This window comes from Achroia grisella, unplaced genomic scaffold (assembly GCF_030625045.1).
Source record: "Achroia grisella isolate CSIRO2021 unplaced genomic scaffold, CSIRO_AGI_Agris_v1 utg204, whole genome shotgun sequence".
Taxonomy (NCBI): domain Eukaryota; kingdom Metazoa; phylum Arthropoda; class Insecta; order Lepidoptera; family Pyralidae; genus Achroia; species Achroia grisella.
The window spans coordinates 2,078,120-2,090,222 of record NW_026712703.1 but is presented as its reverse complement, the minus strand read 5'-3'; the positions used below and the strand labels follow the sequence as shown (position 1 = coordinate 2,090,222).

Below are 12,103 nucleotides of genomic sequence, written 5' to 3'. Positions count from 1 at the left end.
AATTAAAGTACTAATATCGCTATAAAATTCGGTCAAGACGTATGGTAACTAACATTGTGACACTAGAATTTTATATATAAGATTGTTCTATAAATCTTAAGAAAGTATTTAATATAACGAAACCTCACACCTGATATAAAAAAAAAATTCTATAGTCTTTATTACTTCTATATCCTGTCTACTAAACTTCACATTGTTACTTAAGTTAAGTACTTATTTTACGCTAATATGTCTAACGATAAACGATATAATTTCAAAAAACAGACTCCATAAACTATATATACATATATTATAGAAGTATAAAGTAATTTATACGTATTTATATACTAACGTCCTAACATGTTAAAATATATACCCCCGAATCTCTAGGGAATAAACGTGGGATATATTTAATAAACAGCTGGTTATTTCGGTGTAAATTATCACTAAATGAACGATGATTGGTCCTCCGAGGCGTGGAACGAGCCGTGAAAGGACGCAAGTTGTTGTTCCCTTAGAATTAATTCTATTAAAACATAGTTACATATTATACTGCTAGTAATAATTTTGTTAAAGTGTACGTAAAGGGCGAAAAAATGCGAAAATAGTGGTGTAACTTTAAAAACTATTTTTTTAATGTCTAATTTTCACTGACATACTACATAACATTAAAGTGTTGTTTCATGGTATTATTTTGTATAATGTAACTAATATACTATGATTCATATTTAAAATTTACTGAAACTATAACGTTTTTTGAATAAAAGATTTCTACTCAGTTGTGCATCATTCAGCGAACCAAGTTAAAAATTTTCAGTAAAAATGTTACAAAATTTCATGACTGAAGTCTAACATTTTGGAAAATACTAATATAAATGAAAACGACTTCAAACATTATGAGTGGGTATTATAACTAAATAAATTGTGGTTGAAAGGGCTGGAACACAACAAAAGTTTGTTTCTGTTGTGGGTTAATTGCATTCACAGAATTGCCACGTTGTTCTTTTGAGAACAGTAAAAAACTTGTTTGTGTCGTAAACTTCGGACAGGAGGTTTCCAAATGAGGGTGCTTCAATATATACGTAAAAGTTTTTCGGGTATTGTGAAACAAACGTCGAAATTATTTATTTTTGGACTTAGGGGTGTAAAATGTGGTCGTAAATACAGCTGGGTCCACTTACTGGGCTACGTCACAACACTAATGATAGTGGTAACCTTGAGAAGTTCTGTTTTGAATATTGGTTTGGTTGTAAATTATTATAACATAAAATTAATCCACGATTTCTTCTGCGATATTATAAATAATCAAGAAAATATAGAAAACTTTCTTATAAACCCTTCTTCGTTCCAAATGCTATGTACCCATACGCTACATTTCTTTATGACTGGTTAAGTCGGTCGAGACAAAGGCTTAAAAGAAAACAAACAAACCTCATTTATGTGTACGACATTACATAGGATTATGTGGTAGTTCATTGTCGTTATAGAAAAACTATAATGCGACAGAAATAGTGGCATACGACCAATATTTTTAGTATCTAAAAGGAATGAGATATATAATTATAATTATTTATAGAGTACGTAGGATGCCTTAATATTTAAAAATGGCTATGTATGAGTGGTACAACATATTTTGTTGTGTATCCGTGGTAAATAATGTCATTCAATTAATTAGAAAAAGAAACTTAAAATAAACTGAATTTTATATAAGAAACAACTAGAATAATTTAGTGTCTTCGGCAATTATGTAAAACATTTATTTATATTTTATTTATATGTGGTAAAGTCGTAAGTACGAAAGTATATAATATATAAAAAGCTCACATTCGCACACTCATGTTACCTTTCTGTAGACAAAGGTTACTTTTAGAATACAAATAATACGTAAATAGATTTGTATTATTGTATCGTTTTACTCCCTAGAGGGATTATAGAAACAATTTAGTATATAAGACAATATGAATGCGACTCCCACACAATATCGATACTCTGCCCATTAGAAAGGTAAAGAAAATATTTTCTTTGTTATAAACTATGACAGAATATTATAATCCCAAGAGTAAGTACTTATACAATACAGTAAGTATTGAAGAGTTCTATATATGATTAGCTGAGTCCACGACTTCATACCCATATAACAGTTTTGTCTTTATTGACCGTATTGGAATAAAACAAGCATAAAATTGCATGTGAAGTAAGCTTCACATACAATCTTATGCTTGTTTTGCTATGCTGTTAATTTTATACTCAAATCGGTTATTGGTGGTATGCCACCAATAACCGATTTAAGTGCTGAAGTTTATGCTGATGTATATTAGCGAAAACCGCATCCAATTCGGTTAAGCTGTGTGTGGTTACACGCGCACAAACGCACAGATTTATAGAATTAGAATTATTATCAGAAAAATTCTAATAATAATTGATTTAGGTTTCATTACGTTGAAAAAGACTTAATATGTCTCATATATATGTATTTCATGTACAAACGGTAACAGATAACGATCAGTTTCATTTTTATTGGGTGTATAGATACGGTGGATATTTGTTTAGAACAAGCAAGGATAGATTAATCATTATGTCACAATCACTAGACATATACGTATATTTGTAGAAATTTTGAACGATCTTCAAGAATGTGAATAATGTCAGTTTGATATTTTATATTCGGCATCATAAGTCATAACGATAAATAGGAGTGGAGACCGCGATTTGGCTAACGTAGTGTAGGACGCGCCGCAGCTAGGTGGAGCGACCACATACGTAGGGTTGCGGGTAGTAACTGGATGAGAAGGAAAACTGAAGATCGTGCCCACTGGCGTGCCTTGGAAGAGGCCTATGTACAGCTGTGGACTGTAGTGGGCTGATGATGATATTTTATATCTTGTGTAAGCGTATTGTTTTATTTACTGTCAGGTTAGTCTCAAATAACCCTTGTTAAAATTTATGTTTATTTTCCATGCGAAACTAATTGCCGCGTGAGTATTGCTTTGTTGAATACTTATTTTTTTAGTACAATTGATAATCTTAATTTTAACATCGAAAGACAGATTCTTTATGCAATTTGTATGGTACTTGTTCTTAGGTGACTATTACCTACCATTTTTCATATTGCATACTGAGTGAAGCTTGCAATCTGTATGTAGGTCAACTTTCTATCGTATATTTATGTTATTCATGTTAAAAAAGAGCATGGTAGTAGCACAGTTTCCGTACATGTGATAAAAATTAGTGTATTACTAAATTCTTGATGTACATAATAACATTACTTACTACTGTGTATTGAATATAGTATAAAATAATATTTTATAAGGATCCTTCTTTTACAAAGCTAGTTTCTAGTTAATTTAATAAACGCAGATCCGTTCTTCATAATATCAGTATACAATTCCCTAATTGATATACATACTCAGGTCTAAAATTATTGTGATAAAAGTAGTTTTATACTTAATCAGGCTATTTGAATACATATTTTTTTGTATAAATAAAATAATATTATGAAACGATGTGAATCCTTGCAAACCCAATAGACACCTTCATAAATTTGCCTAACCTGATCTGAAAACCAAAAGTCGGAGTCGTCTGCACGGAAGTCGTTCATAAATTACGATTTAAAAATGTACCGGGCGAAAGAATAATAAATTGATGTACTTATGAAAACTACCACCAACGGTTCAGTACAAAATTGCAACTCTTATATAGTATCGTACATGTATTATTATTGTACAGTAGCAAGGGTAGGGTGGTCGTTTATAAAATTGAACAAAAACCTCGCGTGACTAAGCAACAAGGCGTCGCCAAAATGTGTGACGCAGCGACACACACGCATACAACTAGGTAATGGTAACACCCTATTGACTTGAATGTTCCTTTCAACGCATCTTAGTTAGAAGCTTCATAAAAGGCCACAACTACCTAAATATACACACGAAGTACGAGGAATCGCGTTAACATATGTTTTTTCTACATGAGAGTCTATGGGGACTTAGCTCGGTTCGTTAGGGTTTATTAGGGAAAACCAGCGTTAATGAACAAGAAAATGTTATTGTATGTATACAGATTTATACTTATTTATTGATTGAGATTTTGTACTCGTATACAAAAGTACACCTACATCGTTCATTGATTATTAAGTCACAATACTCAATTTAAAAATTTGTAATTGTAAAAAAAAAATTAATTGATTAATCATCATTGTTTCAAACACAGGAGTAAATAAATAATACCATACTATAAAGTTGGCAAGGACAATTACTACCCATTATATATTTAGCTGTAATAGTTTCATACAGTTTCAAAGTTATGTCATTACTAAACTAATTTAATAAATAATATTCTACTTTTTAATTGGCCCGGCTCGCCTTTGCCGCATTGGATTGTAGTTCTATAAATTGAGTTTTATAAGTTTGCTACATTGAGAATCTACAGTCTATACTGAATTTATAAATTGTTTATTTTTTTATTACTTATGAAATAGTAAGAACAGCAGTTCAAGTATTAGATATCTATATACACCAAATAAAAATAATTATCTATATAAAATTAAATAAAAACTTCAAATACTTTTTTTAGACACAATAACACAAGCATAGCATCACGCAAATCAAATCGTTCCGAGACCTTACTGTATCCATCAAGCGTTGCCATTCTGGAAGACTAAGGCGCCAAGACTTCGTACCCTGTTATTTCACTATCATATTTCACCTTTAAACCGAAACACATCTTACAGAGTAAGTTGTTTGGTAGCTTATATAGGTGCAATTATAGAATACCACGGGTAGACTTTGTGCAAAGACTTCATACCTGTACTTATTGTTGCAGTTTGTCATGTGTTATCATATCTAGTATTATTAGCCTACCCTAACTTATCCAGAGTATATAAACTAATAATAATATATAAAAGCAACACTATATATGTACAAGGTTTGGAAACAGCTTAAAAAATTATATTTTTACTACATTTTTATTTATGCAATACAAACTCATAATAGTAAAGGAGGAAATCTGAAACTTATATTTATTGGGCGAAGGGAGATAAATATAAGTATATAGAGGGATCTTCTACAAAGTAATGAACAATAGAGGGTGACTTGTGAAACAAAACTCACCTTCGTGATGGAATAGGGGTCCAAATTCACACTATAAAAGGCCTTTGTCCAACAGCGGTCTAATGAATGGCTTGATTAACAATAAAACACAACACCTAATTATACACAAGAAATTAATTTACGAATTATATATAAGATTTATACTTTGGAGTGTTGGGGTGGAGGCTTTTTGATTAGTACTTCATATTGTTTATAAAAACGATAATATTTTTAAAACGGACACGAATTTTGTTAGTATTTTAATAAATCGGCCTTTGCGTCCCGTCGTATACAAATTAATTGTTGAAATCAATATATTAAATCACTCAGATTCTGGTATACGTAATAAAAGTATTATATATTATATTTTATTTAATATATTAGTATATTTTTAAGCTATTGTAAGTATTATCATTTAATTCTGACGTTTCGGAATTATAAAAATGCCCAAGTCTATTATTCTTAAAAATATGAAAATATTCGGTCCCAATTAATTTATTATCTTCAGTATTTATAATTTGTAGATTTTCCCCCGATCTCAGATGAGATCAGATCTACTTATATGTTTTATAACTGTGAATTACATTTTAGATTGTATAAATGTGGTAACACTATTTCATGTAAAATATGATAACGTCAAAGATATCTGTTTTCTTAAAATGACTAAAGACAGATCTGAATACAATACTTCAGTGTCGAACGAGTACGATAGTTCCGCAAGAGCTTCATAATATATAGTAAAATGGGTCGTATCGTATTCCAAAACTATTGTGAACAAAACATAACTGAGAAACACGTCGCTACACCGTAAGGTAACTACTACGAGTTTAGTCCGTCCCAGTTACTGAAAGCTAATAAAACTTTGCCATCGCGCCACCAAATTCTGCATAACAAATAGAATTTCACTATATAATTTGATATTTTAGATTTAAATTTGTCCCGAATTGTTAACTGTAAATTGTTTATTATAAATATGTACATTTGTTTAAATGTTTTCTGTATAACGGTTTCACTATTGAGTCCTGGAAGTCATTGTTGTAATCCCGTGTCTTCTTTTTTATAATATAAGTATAATATACGCCTTTCTTGACGATAAAACAAGTAGCGCATAAAGCATTTTACCTCGCTCTTGTAATATGAATATAAGCATTACTTTAATATGCCATTCGAGGATGCTCCATATTTAAAGAATGAACCTATAGATAAGACTATTCAGGCAGTCGACCTTGTATGACAAAATCTGCTTGCGATATTTTGGGGTTACCGTTATTAAAATATTGGAAAGCCTGAGAAATGCATTCTCAAAACACTCGTATCAGAAACATTCTTCCTTAATACAAATTTTGGTATCAAACGCCATAACATCTCGTAAACTTTCAACATAGCCTTAAATAAGTTATACAACTATTTGATACTTGGCAGAAATTATGTGTTATACTATACTATGGTATACAATAGTATTATTTAGGTATATTACAGCATATATTTTTATATATTAAACTACAATATCTACATAGTTACGTGCCACTTAATACTTACCATAAAATGACATATCAAGACAAACATGTTCATGAAATTATCTAATTGAAATACCTTCGTATCATGACATGTATGGTCAATATGTTGCAGAAAAAACTACATAGTTTTCAGTAAATAAAAAATATTTTTATAACAGGGAATAAAGTCCAGTTCACTTTAAAAAATTCGGCTATATAAATGTTTTACAATCAGTACCTAAGTCATTATCAATATATTAATCAGCGATATTAATCTAGCACATATTTTTTTTCATATGGAATTGGAAAGGCAAATTACTGGCGTTTGCTTGTTCAGTTAAATGAAAAAAATAATGCTTTGCAGCCCACCTGATGGTAAGTGGCAACCGTCGTCTATATGCATAAACAACACATTACACTGTTATGTTGTATATTTCCTGAGTATTGAGACACATACCTACTCGTAAAGCCCAATTTGAACTGTTCGATATTTTAGCATAATGTCCGATGTTTGGTATGACAAAAACAAAGTATGAGTGTGGGTTGGTATTATCTTGTCTTACTAAACGACTTAAAATCTGAGATATAATCCACCTTGGTAAAGACTTAAATATACATACGATGCATTTTCAGCATCTCATATCGCGGAATGCACAGTACACGTAGTAAAAGAGAATATGTTAACGCTAAAAGCGTGTATGAGCTAAGACAAATATAATATTAATATATTAAGAAATCTTACTTCCCTTGCGCCTGCTCCTTTTACGGTAGTTTTCAATAGATCTGTCAACTCTGCGTCGTACAAAGTCTGCCTCGGTAGAGATTAATATATCAGGCCTCTTGTATCAGAGATTGCATTGGCCATCTCGATGCAATAAAAAACACAATCAAACGGCACGATGATAAATGTACCAATTTCAATTTATCGTAGCTAGGGCGCATTATATGGGCTATAGAAACGACCAGAGCCGTAACTCGTACGTTTATGTCGTATTTCACGTTCTACGTGGTAATGGCTTCACGTACGATACCAGTTGGACCTTGACAGGTACACCCAATACTAGATATAAACCTAACAAGTTAAATAGAAAAACTACTACGTACAAAAGTGTAAGTAGCGAGGAGATGCTTCTAGACATTTCAGTTTTGTAAGGTTACGCATTACCTTTAAAAGAAAAAAAAATATTTAGTGACACTATTTGTGTAGATGCGTGATATGTGTTTTATATACCAGAACGAGGCAAACACCTCGTTCTGGTATATTTTAAATTATAAAACTGGTTTTATATTTAACTTTAATAAACAATTTTAAGTCCTAAGTCTTTTAATATAATTTCCGTTGGGAATATCTGTGGACCTAGTGTATGATAAAGTTTAGTATAAATTATTTGATAACCTCATGACTGTTTCTTAGGGATAAATATAATTTAGTATTTAGTTTAAAAAAATATTAGTTTTGTTATTATTTACCGTTATGTGAATAATTACAACGAATTTTTGTATTCCATCACTTAATGATAAATAATAGTAAATTTGAAGGTTTAAAATTCATTGTTATTTACACACTAAAAATGTTTAATATTTTAATTTTAAATTGTTTGAATAAATTAAACTTATTATTTTCTATTATAAATGCTTTATAACAATATAACTTTTATTTTATAAAGTACACTTTATATTTATATGTAAAGAATAGTATCAATGGTTATTTTATTCTTGACTTTTTATTGGATTTGACAACTAGACTATCGGGTGTATATTGGTAAGATTCAGTTTGAAACTTAAAATAACTACGTAAGAACATTCCACGACTTGTTTTTCGTAAATTGAAAACATTTGATATAACTGAAACAGAATTGTATAGAGCGCATCTAATATTCTAAAGCGTAACAACAAACTGTTTCATAATTATGTTACAAACTGTAGCCATTAGAATTGAGGATTTCCTTCGAGATTTTTAGTATGGCCTCCTTCGATTTTATGAAAGGAAATATTTGCCCTTAGGTAGCGCCTAAAAACATACCGTAACCCCTGAAGAACTCTACTGTAAACGCTTCAACGTATTTAGAAAACTAATAAATGGCACTTAATAATAATTTCTTTCCCATTAATAATTTACTTGAATTATATTCTTTTAAAATGTACGTTTGTTTCAGACATGATTTGATCATGAGATGATACATTTTAAAATTTTGGGTACGATACATTAAATAAAGAATGGAAAAGGTGAGCAAAATGGGGATCTTAAATAAATTACAGTTATATCCAACGAAGAGGGTTTTTAAATTATCGCCAAGAAAGTAATTACTATAGGTATTCAAATATTTTTTTGTTTCACTAAGGGCCAGCCAGTTCGTTAACGAACGTTGGTAAAGTGCGGTTGGCCGCGTATCTTTTGTTCCTCCCATTCTCGGTTCCGGTAGCCATTACTTTCCGAAGGCCTATTCGGAACCTTTCTTAATAAATTTCTTATGGATGAGCTTCGCTTTGTTTAGCTATAGTATTAATACAGAGGCCTATCATTGCTGTATGTAATTTAAGTCAAATAAAATCGTGCTGTGTATTATTTGTAATATAATTATTATGCAAATACGGTCACGGAGAATTTTATATCACCTACGACACATTTTATGATGATTTTGGATTGGCATTGTCATTTGTAATCAATTTCAAACCATAATCCACTTTACTCAGTAACAAAATACAGGCTAGTACTCTAAAAAAAACTTAACAAGTAAAACTTTGTATATCTATTGTATATACGAATAAAGTTAATGGTATGTAGTTAGCTTTATGACATACATAGAATTATCTACACCAATCTTTACATGTAAGTATTTCTTTTCACTATTTATGTATTTTTCCACTATAGGTAGGTACATCTATGTAATATTAGGTTATCTGTGGTATAGCTTAGCCTTACACTTAGATTGAAACTAAATTATGCTAAAGCGATACCACCATCAGGTAAAGTCAATTAGTAAGCTTGACGTACCCATGTCACTCACCTAAGTACATACATAAATAATTCATGATAACATATGGATATGTACCATAGATGTTCAATTACCTTTTGTAAACAATAATAATTATAATTGTTGACAAAAGCCAGTAAATTAATTAAATACTTATCTATATAATACTATATATAATATATAAATTTATACTTACAAGCTCTTAACTATTTGTTAATTAGATCAATATTGAGTCTAATGAAGTTTTTTAATTTAAATTATGTGTATATGTATTTGTATAGTAATATTGAGATAACAATAACTATTTTTTAAATACCATGCGTAATTTAGACTTTTTATGTACTCCTTTGCAAACTGACTTTGTAAGCATTTTATTTATCTTGCTTTTCTCATCTTTTTCGAATATACTCATAATTATGCTATGCGACAGTATATATATAGTTTTAATTATGTATATTAATTGTTTAATACTAAATTGCACATTGTAATATATTCTTTGAAACGTATTTAATTAATTAAAAACATCTTTTGGTATAACTTGGCATCTTCAAATGATTGGTTCTGATTTCTGCAGTTGAAGTTTAAATTCAATATAAAAGTATCGCTTCATTTGCACGCTACTGTTTCTCTTATATTTCTTTTCCAAGAGAATTTTGCATGCATCTTTCGCAATTCGCATTTCGTTCCGATGTTAAAAATATTTTTTCACTTTGTTATTTTGTAGTGCTTGTTAGAAATTAAATTTCGATCACTACTAGATCTGCTAAAAATGTAGAAACATTTTCAGCTGAACTGGAAAATTTTAGCTTTAGTTATCTAGAGTTTTAGATTTGTATTTTTACCCATTGCGATGGATAGGTTTATTGATTAAAAAAGTATATTCTCCTGTTATTTGCATATACATTTTTATACAATAAAAGAAGATTTTATTGCAATAGTTTTCACGTAAGACTACGAAATTGTATTAGTATTAAATTTTCATTCTCCTCTTTAGATACTATAAGTAAATCAAATTATCTATTACAAACATATTATAAGAAATTTGGATGCTAGTATTAGATTTATCTACTATACATAACATGTATATAGAGAATGTATGCGGTACTAAGAAATATGTATGGACATGTAATATTATGTTGTCTATGCTATATAAATGTATTTAGTTTATTGTTATATTTTACATTGTATATACACACCATAAATCGTAGCTATGAAATTATAAAGTAATAGTAGCATAGTGCTAGTACAATAAGGACTTATTACTTATAATGGTAGTCAGGACCTGACTTCGTTCAGATGAAGATTAAGAGTTGATCTGTCTAACAGACAGAATATACATAAAATATTTTAGTTTTGGAGCCCTTAAAAATTAACTAAAATCTACTTATCCTTACCTATACAAAAATATTTTTTTAATATTTAATATTGATTTCAAAAGAGTTGCACCTTTTTATAGTACTACTCTTGAGATAATATTGTTAATGTGAAAAAATAAGGTTGGTTAAACATGACTAAGTAACAAATATTTGGTATTTCATGTTTAAATACGAATTGGGACTCTATTCTAACTCATAAAACATGGTATACTGATAACATCTTATACTAACACACATTATACTATTTACTCGAATTCACTGAGTAACTCCGAAAGAAATAACTAAGTTTTATATTATTTGCAAAAATCTGCAAGGCTACTTGTGTTCTTTGCATATGAAATGTAATTCAACTACAAATCGAATTATACAAATAAAAGTATAATATTTCCGTGTAATATAGCTAACTAACGCAACTTTTTATAATTTTTTTACGAACTAGTTTAATACCAAACGTGTTATCTGCTAACAAAGGATTTAAAACGTTCGTGGTTGTTACCTATAACCTTTTAAGACGCATCTTTGTTGTTTGTATAACTGATAAAATCTTATTAAGCCAAAGGATTATGAATGAATAATTTATGCAACCGCCGCCTAATTTTGTTCTGCGTCAAAAATTTCACCTTACGCGTGCTTTCCATAAAATCACCGTGGTATTTCACTTCTCACAAAAAAAAGTTACTTTCACTTTAAAAAAAAACTTCACAAAAATTACCTCAATTATTAAATGATAAATATTTGTACTTTTTATTATTTTTATTACGCCGCCGAACTTATAGAGAATATTTGCTAGCCCACTTGTTGAGGGGTGCGCTACTGATATTTGCTTCGAACGTTCGCGCGCTCGACGGAGCGTGGGCGACTGCGCTTCCCGCCCATTCATTGAACTGGGCGAAATTACTATTGGACTCTCGATATAAACTCGACCCAATTTTTCACTTTGTTATTTCGATATGAGAAAGTTAAACTGTGGATCTTAATGTGCAGTACATTTAAGATACAAAATTAGTCAATTTAATGTTTTGTTTTATCTTTGAGTAAGTTTTATATCAATTTGTTTTATAGTTTGTTCACAATAATATAAAGCAACCAATTACATATTAATAATAATGCATAAAACTTTATATCACCTGCATATCTATAGACGTCAAAAGACAATGTAATGATTTAAGTGATATTGTAACTGCTTATGAACT

At 29.9% G+C, this 12,103-nt stretch overlaps 1 protein-coding gene across 1 annotated transcript in view; it reads right to left on the bottom strand.

The window, feature by feature from the left end:
• LOC131842098 (uncharacterized) overlaps positions 1-11,718 on the bottom strand; it is a 91,209-nt gene extending 79,491 nt beyond the window's left edge. Inside the window, exon 1 of the mRNA XM_059190601.1 lies at positions 11,652-11,718. The gene's annotated coding sequence lies outside the window, so the exon portion shown is untranslated. The remainder of the gene's footprint in view (positions 1-11,651) is intronic.
• Positions 11,719-12,103: the final 385 nt, after the last annotated feature.